Genomic DNA, 12,829 nt, shown 5'->3' on the forward strand with positions numbered 1-12,829 from the left:
TGGACATCTCTGAGGTGAAAATGCAAGTTTTAAGTGAAACCTTAGAAAAGTGATTTTCTCACTCTGAAATGATGAAAACCTACTTCAAGCATGTTAGAAACAAGTTTTCAACTATTTTGGACATCTCTGAGGTGAAAATGCAAGTTTTAAGTGAAACCTTAGAAAAGTGATTTTCTCACTCTGAAATGATGAAAACCTACTTCAAGCATGTTAGAAACAAGTTTTCAACTATTTTGGACATCTCTGAGGTGAAAATGCAAGTTTTAAGTGAAACCTTAGAAAAGTGATTTTCTCACTCTGAAATGATGAAAACCTACTTCAAGCATGTTAGAAACAAGTTTTCAACTATTTTGGACATCTCTGAGGTGAAAATGCAAGTTTTAAGTGAAACCTTAGAAAAGTGATTTTCTCACTCTGAAATGATGAAAACCTACTTCAAGCATGTTAGAAACAAGTTTTCAACTATTTTGGACATCTCTGAGGTGAAAATGCAAGTTTTAAGTGAAACCTTAGAAAAGTGATTTTCTCACTCTGAAATGATGAAAACCTACTTCAAGCATGTTAGAAACAAGTTTTCAACTATTTTGGACATCTCTGAGGTGAAAATGCAAGTTTTAAGTGAAACCTTAGAAAAGTGATTTTCTCACTCTGAAATGATGAAAACCTACTTCAAGCATGTTAGAAACAAGTTTTCAACTATTTTGGACATCTCTGAGGTGAAAATGCAAGTTTTAAGTGAAACCTTAGAAAAGTGATTTTCTCACTCTGAAATGATGAAAACCTACTTCAAGCATGTTAGAAACAAGTTTTCAACTATTTTGGACATCTCTGAGGTGAAAATGCAAGTTTTAAGTGAAACCTTAGAAAAGTGATTTTCTCACTCTGAAATGATGAAAACCTACTTCAAGCATGTTAGAAACAAGTTTTCAACTATTTTGGACATCTCTGAGGTGAAAATGCAAGTTTTAAGTGAAACCTTAGAAAAGTGATTTTCTCACTCTGAAATGATGAAAACCTACTTCAAGCATGTTAGAAACAAGTTTTCAACTATTTTGGACATCTCTGAGGTGAAAATGCAAGTTTTAAGTGAAACCTTAGAAAAGTGATTTTCTCACTCTGAAATGATGAAAACCTACTTCAAGCATGTTAGAAACAAGTTTTCAACTATTTTGGACATCTCTGAGGTGAAAATGCAAGTTTTAAGTGAAACCTTAGAAAAGTGATTTTCTCACTCTGAAATGATGAAAACCTACTTCAAGCATGTTAGAAACAAGTTTTCAACTATTTTGGACATCTCTGAGGTGAAAATGCAAGTTTTAAGTGAAACCTTAGAAAAGTGATTTTCTCACTCTGAAATGATGAAAACCTACTTCAAGCATGTTAGAAACAAGTTTTCAACTATTTTGGACATCTCTGAGGTGAAAATGCAAGTTTTAAGTGAAACCTTAGAAAAGTGATTTTCTCACTCTGAAATGATGAAAACCTACTTCAAGCATGTTAGAAACAAGTTTTCAACTATTTTGGACATCTCTGAGGTGAAAATGCAAGTTTTAAGTGAAACCTTAGAAAAGTGATTTTCTCACTCTGAAATGATGAAAACCTACTTCAAGCATGTTAGAAACAAGTTTTCAACTATTTTGGACATCTCTGAGGTGAAAATGCAAGTTTTAAGTGAAACCTTAGAAAAGTGATTTTCTCACTCTGAAATGATGAAAACCTACTTCAAGCATGTTAGAAACAAGTTTTCAACTATTTTGGACATCTCTGAGGTGAAAATGCAAGTTTTAAGTGAAACCTTAGAAAAGTGATTTTCTCACTCTGAAATGATGAAAACCTACTTCAAGCATGTTAGAAACAAGTTTTCAACTATTTTGGACATCTCTGAGGTGAAAATGCAAGTTTTAAGTGAAACCTTAGAAAAGTGATTTTCTCACTCTGAAATGATGAAAACCTACTTCAAGCATGTTAGAAACAAGTTTTCAACTATTTTGGACATCTCTGAGGTGAAAATGCAAGTTTTAAGTGAAACCTTAGAAAAGTGATTTTCTCACTCTGAAATGATGAAAACCTACTTCAAGCATGTTAGAAACAAGTTTTCAACTATTTTGGACATCTCTGAGGTGAAAATGCAAGTTTTAAGTGAAACCTTAGAAAAGTGATTTTCTCACTCTGAAATGATGAAAACCTACTTCAAGCATGTTAGAAACAAGTTTTCAACTATTTTGGACATCTCTGAGGTGAAAATGCAAGTTTTAAGTGAAACCTTAGAAAAGTGATTTTCTCACTCTGAAATGATGAAAACCTACTTCAAGCATGTTAGAAACAAGTTTTCAACTATTTTGGACATCTCTGAGGTGAAAATGCAAGTTTTAAGTGAAACCTTAGAAAAGTGATTTTCTCACTCTGAAATGATGAAAACCTACTTCAAGCATGTTAGAAACAAGTTTTCAACTATTTTGGACATCTCTGAGGTGAAAATGCAAGTTTTAAGTGAAACCTTAGAAAAGTGATTTTCTCACTCTGAAATGATGAAAACCTACTTCAAGCATGTTAGAAACAAGTTTTCAACTATTTTGGACATCTCTGAGGTGAAAATGCAAGTTTTAAGTGAAACCTTAGAAAAGTGATTTTCTCACTCTGAAATGATGAAAACCTACTTCAAGCATGTTAGAAACAAGTTTTCAACTATTTTGGACATCTCTGAGGTGAAAATGCAAGTTTTAAGTGAAACCTTAGAAAAGTGATTTTCTCACTCTGAAATGATGAAAACCTACTTCAAGCATGTTAGAAACAAGTTTTCAACTATTTTGGACATCTCTGAGGTGAAAATGCAAGTTTTAAGTGAAACCTTAGAAAAGTGATTTTCTCACTCTGAAATGATGAAAACCTACTTCAAGCATGTTAGAAACAAGTTTTCAACTATTTTGGACATCTCTGAGGTGAAAATGCAAGTTTTAAGTGAAACCTTAGAAAAGTGATTTTCTCACTCTGAAATGATGAAAACCTACTTCAAGCATGTTAGAAACAAGTTTTCAACTATTTTGGACATCTCTGAGGTGAAAATGCAAGTTTTAAGTGAAACCTTAGAAAAGTGATTTTCTCACTCTGAAATGATGAAAACCTACTTCAAGCATGTTAGAAACAAGTTTTCAACTATTTTGGACATCTCTGAGGTGAAAATGCAAGTTTTAAGTGAAACCTTAGAAAAGTGATTTTCTCACTCTGAAATGATGAAAACCTACTTCAAGCATGTTAGAAACAAGTTTTCAACTATTTTGGACATCTCTGAGGTGAAAATGCAAGTTTTAAGTGAAACCTTAGAAAAGTGATTTTCTCACTCTGAAATGATGAAAACCTACTTCAAGCATGTTAGAAACAAGTTTTCAACTATTTTGGACATCTCTGAGGTGAAAATGCAAGTTTTAAGTGAAACCTTAGAAAAGTGATTTTCTCACTCTGAAATGATGAAAACCTACTTCAAGCATGTTAGAAACAAGTTTTCAACTATTTTGGACATCTCTGAGGTGAAAATGCAAGTTTTAAGTGAAACCTTAGAAAAGTGATTTTCTCACTCTGAAATGATGAAAACCTACTTCAAGCATGTTAGAAACAAGTTTTCAACTATTTTGGACATCTCTGAGGTGAAAATGCAAGTTTTAAGTGAAACCTTAGAAAAGTGATTTTCTCACTCTGAAATGATGAAAACCTACTTCAAGCATGTTAGAAACAAGTTTTCAACTATTTTGGACATCTCTGAGGTGAAAATGCAAGTTTTAAGTGAAACCTTAGAAAAGTGATTTTCTCACTCTGAAATGATGAAAACCTACTTCAAGCATGTTAGAAACAAGTTTTCAACTATTTTGGACATCTCTGAGGTGAAAATGCAAGTTTTAAGTGAAACCTTAGAAAAGTGATTTTCTCACTCTGAAATGATGAAAACCTACTTCAAGCATGTTAGAAACAAGTTTTCAACTATTTTGGACATCTCTGAGGTGAAAATGCAAGTTTTAAGTGAAACCTTAGAAAAGTGATTTTCTCACTCTGAAATGATGAAAACCTACTTCAAGCATGTTAGAAACAAGTTTTCAACTATTTTGGACATCTCTGAGGTGAAAATGCAAGTTTTAAGTGAAACCTTAGAAAAGTGATTTTCTCACTCTGAAATGATGAAAACCTACTTCAAGCATGTTAGAAACAAGTTTTCAACTATTTTGGACATCTCTGAGGTGAAAATGCAAGTTTTAAGTGAAACCTTAGAAAAGTGATTTTCTCACTCTGAAATGATGAAAACCTACTTCAAGCATGTTAGAAACAAGTTTTCAACTATTTTGGACATCTCTGAGGTGAAAATGCAAGTTTTAAGTGAAACCTTAGAAAAGTGATTTTCTCACTCTGAAATGATGAAAACCTACTTCAAGCATGTTAGAAACAAGTTTTCAACTATTTTGGACATCTCTGAGGTGAAAATGCAAGTTTTAAGTGAAACCTTAGAAAAGTGATTTTCTCACTCTGAAATGATGAAAACCTACTTCAAGCATGTTAGAAACAAGTTTTCAACTATTTTGGACATCTCTGAGGTGAAAATGCAAGTTTTAAGTGAAACCTTAGAAAAGTGATTTTCTCACTCTGAAATGATGAAAACCTACTTCAAGCATGTTAGAAACAAGTTTTCAACTATTTTGGACATCTCTGAGGTGAAAATGCAAGTTTTAAGTGAAACCTTAGAAAAGTGATTTTCTCACTCTGAAATGATGAAAACCTACTTCAAGCATGTTAGAAACAAGTTTTCAACTATTTTGGACATCTCTGAGGTGAAAATGCAAGTTTTAAGTGAAACCTTAGAAAAGTGATTTTCTCACTCTGAAATGATGAAAACCTACTTCAAGCATGTTAGAAACAAGTTTTCAACTATTTTGGACATCTCTGAGGTGAAAATGCAAGTTTTAAGTGAAACCTTAGAAAAGTGATTTTCTCACTCTGAAATGATGAAAACCTACTTCAAGCATGTTAGAAACAAGTTTTCAACTATTTTGGACATCTCTGAGGTGAAAATGCAAGTTTTAAGTGAAACCTTAGAAAAGTGATTTTCTCACTCTGAAATGATGAAAACCTACTTCAAGCATGTTAGAAACAAGTTTTCAACTATTTTGGACATCTCTGAGGTGAAAATGCAAGTTTTAAGTGAAACCTTAGAAAAGTGATTTTCTCACTCTGAAATGATGAAAACCTACTTCAAGCATGTTAGAAACAAGTTTTCAACTATTTTGGACATCTCTGAGGTGAAAATGCAAGTTTTAAGTGAAACCTTAGAAAAGTGATTTTCTCACTCTGAAATGATGAAAACCTACTTCAAGCATGTTAGAAACAAGTTTTCAACTATTTTGGACATCTCTGAGGTGAAAATGCAAGTTTTAAGTGAAACCTTAGAAAAGTGATTTTCTCACTCTGAAATGATGAAAACCTACTTCAAGCATGTTAGAAACAAGTTTTCAACTATTTTGGACATCTCTGAGGTGAAAATGCAAGTTTTAAGTGAAACCTTAGAAAAGTGATTTTCTCACTCTGAAATGATGAAAACCTACTTCAAGCATGTTAGAAACAAGTTTTCAACTATTTTGGACATCTCTGAGGTGAAAATGCAAGTTTTAAGTGAAACCTTAGAAAAGTGATTTTCTCACTCTGAAATGATGAAAACCTACTTCAAGCATGTTAGAAACAAGTTTTCAACTATTTTGGACATCTCTGAGGTGAAAATGCAAGTTTTAAGTGAAACCTTAGAAAAGTGATTTTCTCACTCTGAAATGATGAAAACCTACTTCAAGCATGTTAGAAACAAGTTTTCAACTATTTTGGACATCTCTGAGGTGAAAATGCAAGTTTTAAGTGAAACCTTAGAAAAGTGATTTTCTCACTCTGAAATGATGAAAACCTACTTCAAGCATGTTAGAAACAAGTTTTCAACTATTTTGGACATCTCTGAGGTGAAAATGCAAGTTTTAAGTGAAACCTTAGAAAAGTGATTTTCTCACTCTGAAATGATGAAAACCTACTTCAAGCATGTTAGAAACAAGTTTTCAACTATTTTGGACATCTCTGAGGTGAAAATGCAAGTTTTAAGTGAAACCTTAGAAAAGTGATTTTCTCACTCTGAAATGATGAAAACCTACTTCAAGCATGTTAGAAACAAGTTTTCAACTATTTTGGACATCTCTGAGGTGAAAATGCAAGTTTTAAGTGAAACCTTAGAAAAGTGATTTTCTCACTCTGAAATGATGAAAACCTACTTCAAGCATGTTAGAAACAAGTTTTCAACTATTTTGGACATCTCTGAGGTGAAAATGCAAGTTTTAAGTGAAACCTTAGAAAAGTGATTTTCTCACTCTGAAATGATGAAAACCTACTTCAAGCATGTTAGAAACAAGTTTTCAACTATTTTGGACATCTCTGAGGTGAAAATGCAAGTTTTAAGTGAAACCTTAGAAAAGTGATTTTCTCACTCTGAAATGATGAAAACCTACTTCAAGCATGTTAGAAACAAGTTTTCAACTATTTTGGACATCTCTGAGGTGAAAATGCAAGTTTTAAGTGAAACCTTAGAAAAGTGATTTTCTCACTCTGAAATGATGAAAACCTACTTCAAGCATGTTAGAAACAAGTTTTCAACTATTTTGGACATCTCTGAGGTGAAAATGCAAGTTTTAAGTGAAACCTTAGAAAAGTGATTTTCTCACTCTGAAATGATGAAAACCTACTTCAAGCATGTTAGAAACAAGTTTTCAACTATTTTGGACATTTCTGAGGTGAAAATGCAAGTTTTAAGTGAAACCTTAGAAAAGTGATTTTCTCACTCTGAAATGATGAAAACCTACTTCAAGCATGTTAGAAACAAGTTTTCAACTATTTTGGACATCTCTGAGGTGAAAATGCAAGTTTTAAGTGAAACCTTAGAAAAGTGATTTTCTCACTCTGAAATGATGAAAACCTACTTCAAGCATGTTAGAAACAAGTTTTCAACTATTTTGGACATCTCTGAGGTGAAAATGCAAGTTTTAAGTGAAACCTTAGAAAAGTGATTTTCTCACTCTGAAATGATGAAAACCTACTTCAAGCATGTTAGAAACAAGTTTTCAACTATTTTGGACATCTCTGAGGTGAAAATGCAAGTTTTAAGTGAAACCTTAGAAAAGTGATTTTCTCACTCTGAAATGATGAAAACCTACTTCAAGCATGTTAGAAACAAGTTTTCAACTATTTTGGACATCTCTGAGGTGAAAATGCAAGTTTTAAGTGAAACCTTAGAAAAGTGATTTTCTCACTCTGAAATGATGAAAACCTACTTCAAGCATGTTAGAAACAAGTTTTCAACTATTTTGGACATCTCTGAGGTGAAAATGCAAGTTTTAAGTGAAACCTTAGAAAAGTGATTTTCTCACTCTGAAATGATGAAAACCTACTTCAAGCATGTTAGAAACAAGTTTTCAACTATTTTGGACATCTCTGAGGTGAAAATGCAAGTTTTAAGTGAAACCTTAGAAAAGTGATTTTCTCACTCTGAAATGATGAAAACCTACTTCAAGCATGTTAGAAACAAGTTTTCAACTATTTTGGACATCTCTGAGGTGAAAATGCAAGTTTTAAGTGAAACCTTAGAAAAGTGATTTTCTCACTCTGAAATGATGAAAACCTACTTCAAGCATGTTAGAAACAAGTTTTCAACTATTTTGGACATCTCTGAGGTGAAAATGCAAGTTTTAAGTGAAACCTTAGAAAAGTGATTTTCTCACTCTGAAATGATGAAAACCTACTTCAAGCATGTTAGAAACAAGTTTTCAACTATTTTGGACATCTCTGAGGTGAAAATGCAAGTTTTAAGTGAAACCTTAGAAAAGTGATTTTCTCACTCTGAAATGATGAAAACCTACTTCAAGCATGTTAGAAACAAGTTTTCAACTATTTTGGACATCTCTGAGGTGAAAATGCAAGTTTTAAGTGAAACCTTAGAAAAGTGATTTTCTCACTCTGAAATGATGAAAACCTACTTCAAGCATGTTAGAAACAAGTTTTCAACTATTTTGGACATCTCTGAGGTGAAAATGCAAGTTTTAAGTGAAACCTTAGAAAAGTGATTTTCTCACTCTGAAATGATGAAAACCTACTTCAAGCATGTTAGAAACAAGTTTTCAACTATTTTGGACATCTCTGAGGTGAAAATGCAAGTTTTAAGTGAAACCTTAGGAAAAGTGATTTTCTCACTCTGAAATGATGAAAACCTACTTCAAGCATGTTAGAAACAAGTTTTCAACTATTTTGGACATCTCTGAGGTGAAAATGCAAGTTTTAAGTGAAACCTTAGAAAAGTGATTTTCTCACTCTGAAATGATGAAAACCTACTTCAAGCATGTTAGAAACAAGTTTTCAACTATTTTGGACATCTCTGAGGTGAAAATGCAAGTTTTAAGTGAAACCTTAGAAAAGTGATTTTCTCACTCTGAAATGATGAAACCTACTTCAAGCATGTTAGAAACAAGTTTTCAACTATTTTGGACATCTCTGAGGTGAAAATGCAAGTTTTAAGTGAAACCTTAGAAAAGTGAATTTCTCACTCTGAAATGATGAAACCTACTTCAAGCATGTTAGAAACAAGTTTTCAACTATTTTGGACATCTCTGAGGTGAAAATGCAAGTTTTAAGTGAAACCTTAGAAAGTGATTTTCTCACTCTGAAATGATGAAAACCTACTTCAAGCATGTTAGAAACAAGTTTTCAACTATTTTGGACATCTCTGAGGTGAAAATGCAAGTTTTAAGTGAAACCTTAGAAAAGTGATTTTCTCACTCTGAAATGATGAAAACCTACTTCAAGCATGTTAGAAACAAGTTTTCAACTATTTTGGACATCTCTGAGGTGAAAATGCAAGTTTTAAGTGAAACCTTAGAAAAGTGATTTTCTCACTCTGAAATGATGAAAACCTACTTCAAGCATGTTAGAAACAAGTTTTCAACTATTTTGGACATCTCTGAGGTGAAAATGCAAGTTTTAAGTGAAACCTTAGAAAAGTGATTTTCTCACTCTGAAATGATGAAAACCTACTTCAAGCATGTTAGAAACAAGTTTTCAACTATTTTGGACATCTCTGAGGTGAAAATGCAAGTTTTAAGTGAAACCTTAGAAAAGTGATTTTCTCACTCTGAAATGATGAAAACCTACTTCAAGCATGTTAGAAACAAGTTTTCAACTATTTTGGACATCTCTGAGGTGAAAATGCAAGTTTTAAGTGAAACCTTAGAAAAGTGATTTTCTCACTCTGAAATGATGAAAACCTACTTCAAGCATGTTAGAAACAAGTTTTCAACTATTTTGGACATCTCTGAGGTGAAAATGCAAGTTTTAAGTGAAACCTTAGAAAAGTGATTTTCTCACTCTGAAATGATGAAAACCTACTTCAAGCATGTTAGAAACAAGTTTTCAACTATTTTGGACATCTCTGAGGTGAAAATGCAAGTTTTAAGTGAAACCTTAGAAAAGTGATTTTCTCACTCTGAAATGATGAAAACCTACTTCAAGCATGTTAGAAACAAGTTTTCAACTATTTTGGACATCTCTGAGGTGAAAATGCAAGTTTTAAGTGAAACCTTAGAAAAGTGATTTTCTCACTCTGAAATGATGAAAACCTACTTCAAGCATGTTAGAAACAAGTTTTCAACTATTTTGGACATCTCTGAGGTGAAAATGCAAGTTTTAAGTGAAACCTTAGAAAAGTGATTTTCTCACTCTGAAATGATGAAAACCTACTTCAAGCATGTTAGAAACAAGTTTTCAACTATTTTGGACATCTCTGAGGTGAAAATGCAAGTTTTAAGTGAAACCTTAGAAAAGTGATTTTCTCACTCTGAAATGATGAAAACCTACTTCAAGCATGTTAGAAACAAGTTTTCAACTATTTTGGACATCTCTGAGGTGAAAATGCAAGTTTTAAGTGAAACCTTAGAAAAGTGATTTTCTCACTCTGAAATGATGAAAACCTACTTCAAGCATGTTAGAAACAAGTTTTCAACTATTTTGGACATCTCTGAGGTGAAAATGCAAGTTTTAAGTGAAACCTTAGAAAAGTGATTTTCTCACTCTGAAATGATGAAAACCTACTTCAAGCATGTTAGAAACAAGTTTTCAACTATTTTGGACATCTCTGAGGTGAAAATGCAAGTTTTAAGTGAAACCTTAGAAAAGTGATTTTCTCACTCTGAAATGATGAAAACCTACTTCAAGCATGTTAGAAACAAGTTTTCAACTATTTTGGACATCTCTGAGGTGAAAATGCAAGTTTTAAGTGAAACCTTAGAAAAGTGATTTTCTCACTCTGAAATGATGAAAACCTACTTCAAGCATGTTAGAAACAAGTTTTCAACTATTTTGGACATCTCTGAGGTGAAAATGCAAGTTTTAAGTGAAACCTTAGAAAAGTGATTTTCTCACTCTGAAATGATGAAAACCTACTTCAAGCATGTTAGAAACAAGTTTTCAACTATTTTGGACATCTCTGAGGTGAAAATGCAAGTTTTAAGTGAAACCTTAGAAAAGTGATTTTCTCACTCTGAAATGATGAAAACCTACTTCAAGCATGTTAGAAACAAGTTTTCAACTATTTTGGACATCTCTGAGGTGAAAATGCAAGTTTTAAGTGAAACCTTAGAAAAGTGATTTTCTCACTCTGAAATGATGAAAACCTACTTCAAGCATGTTAGAAACAAGTTTTCAACTATTTTGGACATCTCTGAGGTGAAAATGCAAGTTTTAAGTGAAACCTTAGAAAAGTGATTTTCTCACTCTGAAATGATGAAAACCTACTTCAAGCATGTTAGAAACAAGTTTTCAACTATTTTGGACATCTCTGAGGTGAAAATGCAAGTTTTAAGTGAAACCTTAGAAAAGTGATTTTCTCACTCTGAAATGATGAAAACCTACTTCAAGCATGTTAGAAACAAGTTTTCAACTATTTTGGACATCTCTGAGGTGAAAATGCAAGTTTTAAGTGAAACCTTAGAAAAGTGATTTTCTCACTCTGAAATGATGAAAACCTACTTCAAGCATGTTAGAAACAAGTTTTCAACTATTTTGGACATCTCTGAGGTGAAAATGCAAGTTTTAAGTGAAACCTTAGAAAAGTGATTTTCTCACTCTGAAATGATGAAAACCTACTTCAAGCATGTTAGAAACAAGTTTTCAACTATTTTGGACATCTCTGAGGTGAAAATGCAAGTTTTAAGTGAAACCTTAGAAAAGTGATTTTCTCACTCTGAAATGATGAAAACCTACTTCAAGCATGTTAGAAACAAGTTTTCAACTATTTTGGACATCTCTGAGGTGAAAATGCAAGTTTTAAGTGAAACCTTAGAAAAGTGATTTTCTCACTCTGAAATGATGAAAACCTACTTCAAGCATGTTAGAAACAAGTTTTCAACTATTTTGGACATCTCTGAGGTGAAAATGCAAGTTTTAAGTGAAACCTTAGAAAAGTGATTTTCTCACTCTGAAATGATGAAAACCTACTTCAAGCATGTTAGAAACAAGTTTTCAACTATTTTGGACATCTCTGAGGTGAAAATGCAAGTTTTAAGTGAAACCTTAGAAAAGTGATTTTCTCACTCTGAAATGATGAAAACCTACTTCAAGCATGTTAGAAACAAGTTTTCCACTATTTTGGACATCTCTGAGGTGAAAATGCAAGTTTTAAGTGAAACCTTAGAAAAGTGATTTTCTCACTCTGAAATGATGAAAACCTACTTCAAGCATGTTAGAAACAAGTTTTCAACTATTTTGGACATCTCTGAGGTGAAAATGCAAGTTTTAAGTGAAACCTTAGAAAAGTGATTTTCTCACTCTGAAATGCTGAAAACCTACTTCAAGCATGTTAGAAACAAGTTTTCAACTATTTTGGACATCTCTGAGGTGAAAATGCAAGTTTTAAGTGAAACCTTAGAAAAGTGATTTTCTCACTCTGAAATGATGAAAACCTACTTCAAGCATGTTAGAAACAAGTTTTCAACTATTTTGGACATCTCTGAGGTGAAAATGCAAGTTTTAAGTGAAACCTTAGAAAAGTGATTTTCTCACTCTGAAATGATGAAAACCTACTTCAAGCATGTTAGAAACAAGTTTTCAACTATTTTGGACATCTCTGAGGTGAAAATGCAAGTTTTAAGTGAAACCTTAGAAAAGTGATTTTCTCACTCTGAAATGATGAAAACCTACTTCAAGCATGTTAGAAACAAGTTTTCAACTATTTTGGACATCTCTGAGGTGAAAATGCAAGTTTTAAGTGAAACCTTAGAAAAGTGATTTTCTCACTCTGAAATGATGAAAACCTACTTCAAGCATGTTAGAAACAAGTTTTCCACTATTTTGGACATCTCTGAGGTGAAAATGCAAGTTTTAAGTGAAACCTTAGAAAAGTGATTTTCTCACTCTGAAATGATGAAAACCTACTTCAAGCATGTTAGAAACAAGTTTTCAACTATTTTGGACATCTCTGAGGTGAAAATGCAAGTTTTAAGTGAAACCTTAGAAAAGTGATTTTCTCACTCTGAAATGATGAAAACCTACTTCAAGCATGTTAGAAACAAGTTTTCAACTATTTTGGACATCTCTGAGGTGAAAATGCAAGTTTTAAGTGAAACCTTAGAAAAGTGATTTTCTCACTCTGAAATGATGAAAACCTACTTCAAGCATGTTAGAAACAAGTTTTCAACTATTTTGGACATCTCTGAGGTGAAAATGCAAGTTTTAAGTGAAACCTTAGAAAAGTGATTTTCTCACTCTGAAATGATGAAAA

Source organism: Rhinatrema bivittatum, chromosome 4, assembly GCF_901001135.1.
Source record: "Rhinatrema bivittatum chromosome 4, aRhiBiv1.1, whole genome shotgun sequence".
NCBI classification, from domain to species: Eukaryota; Metazoa; Chordata; class Amphibia; order Gymnophiona; family Rhinatrematidae; genus Rhinatrema; species Rhinatrema bivittatum.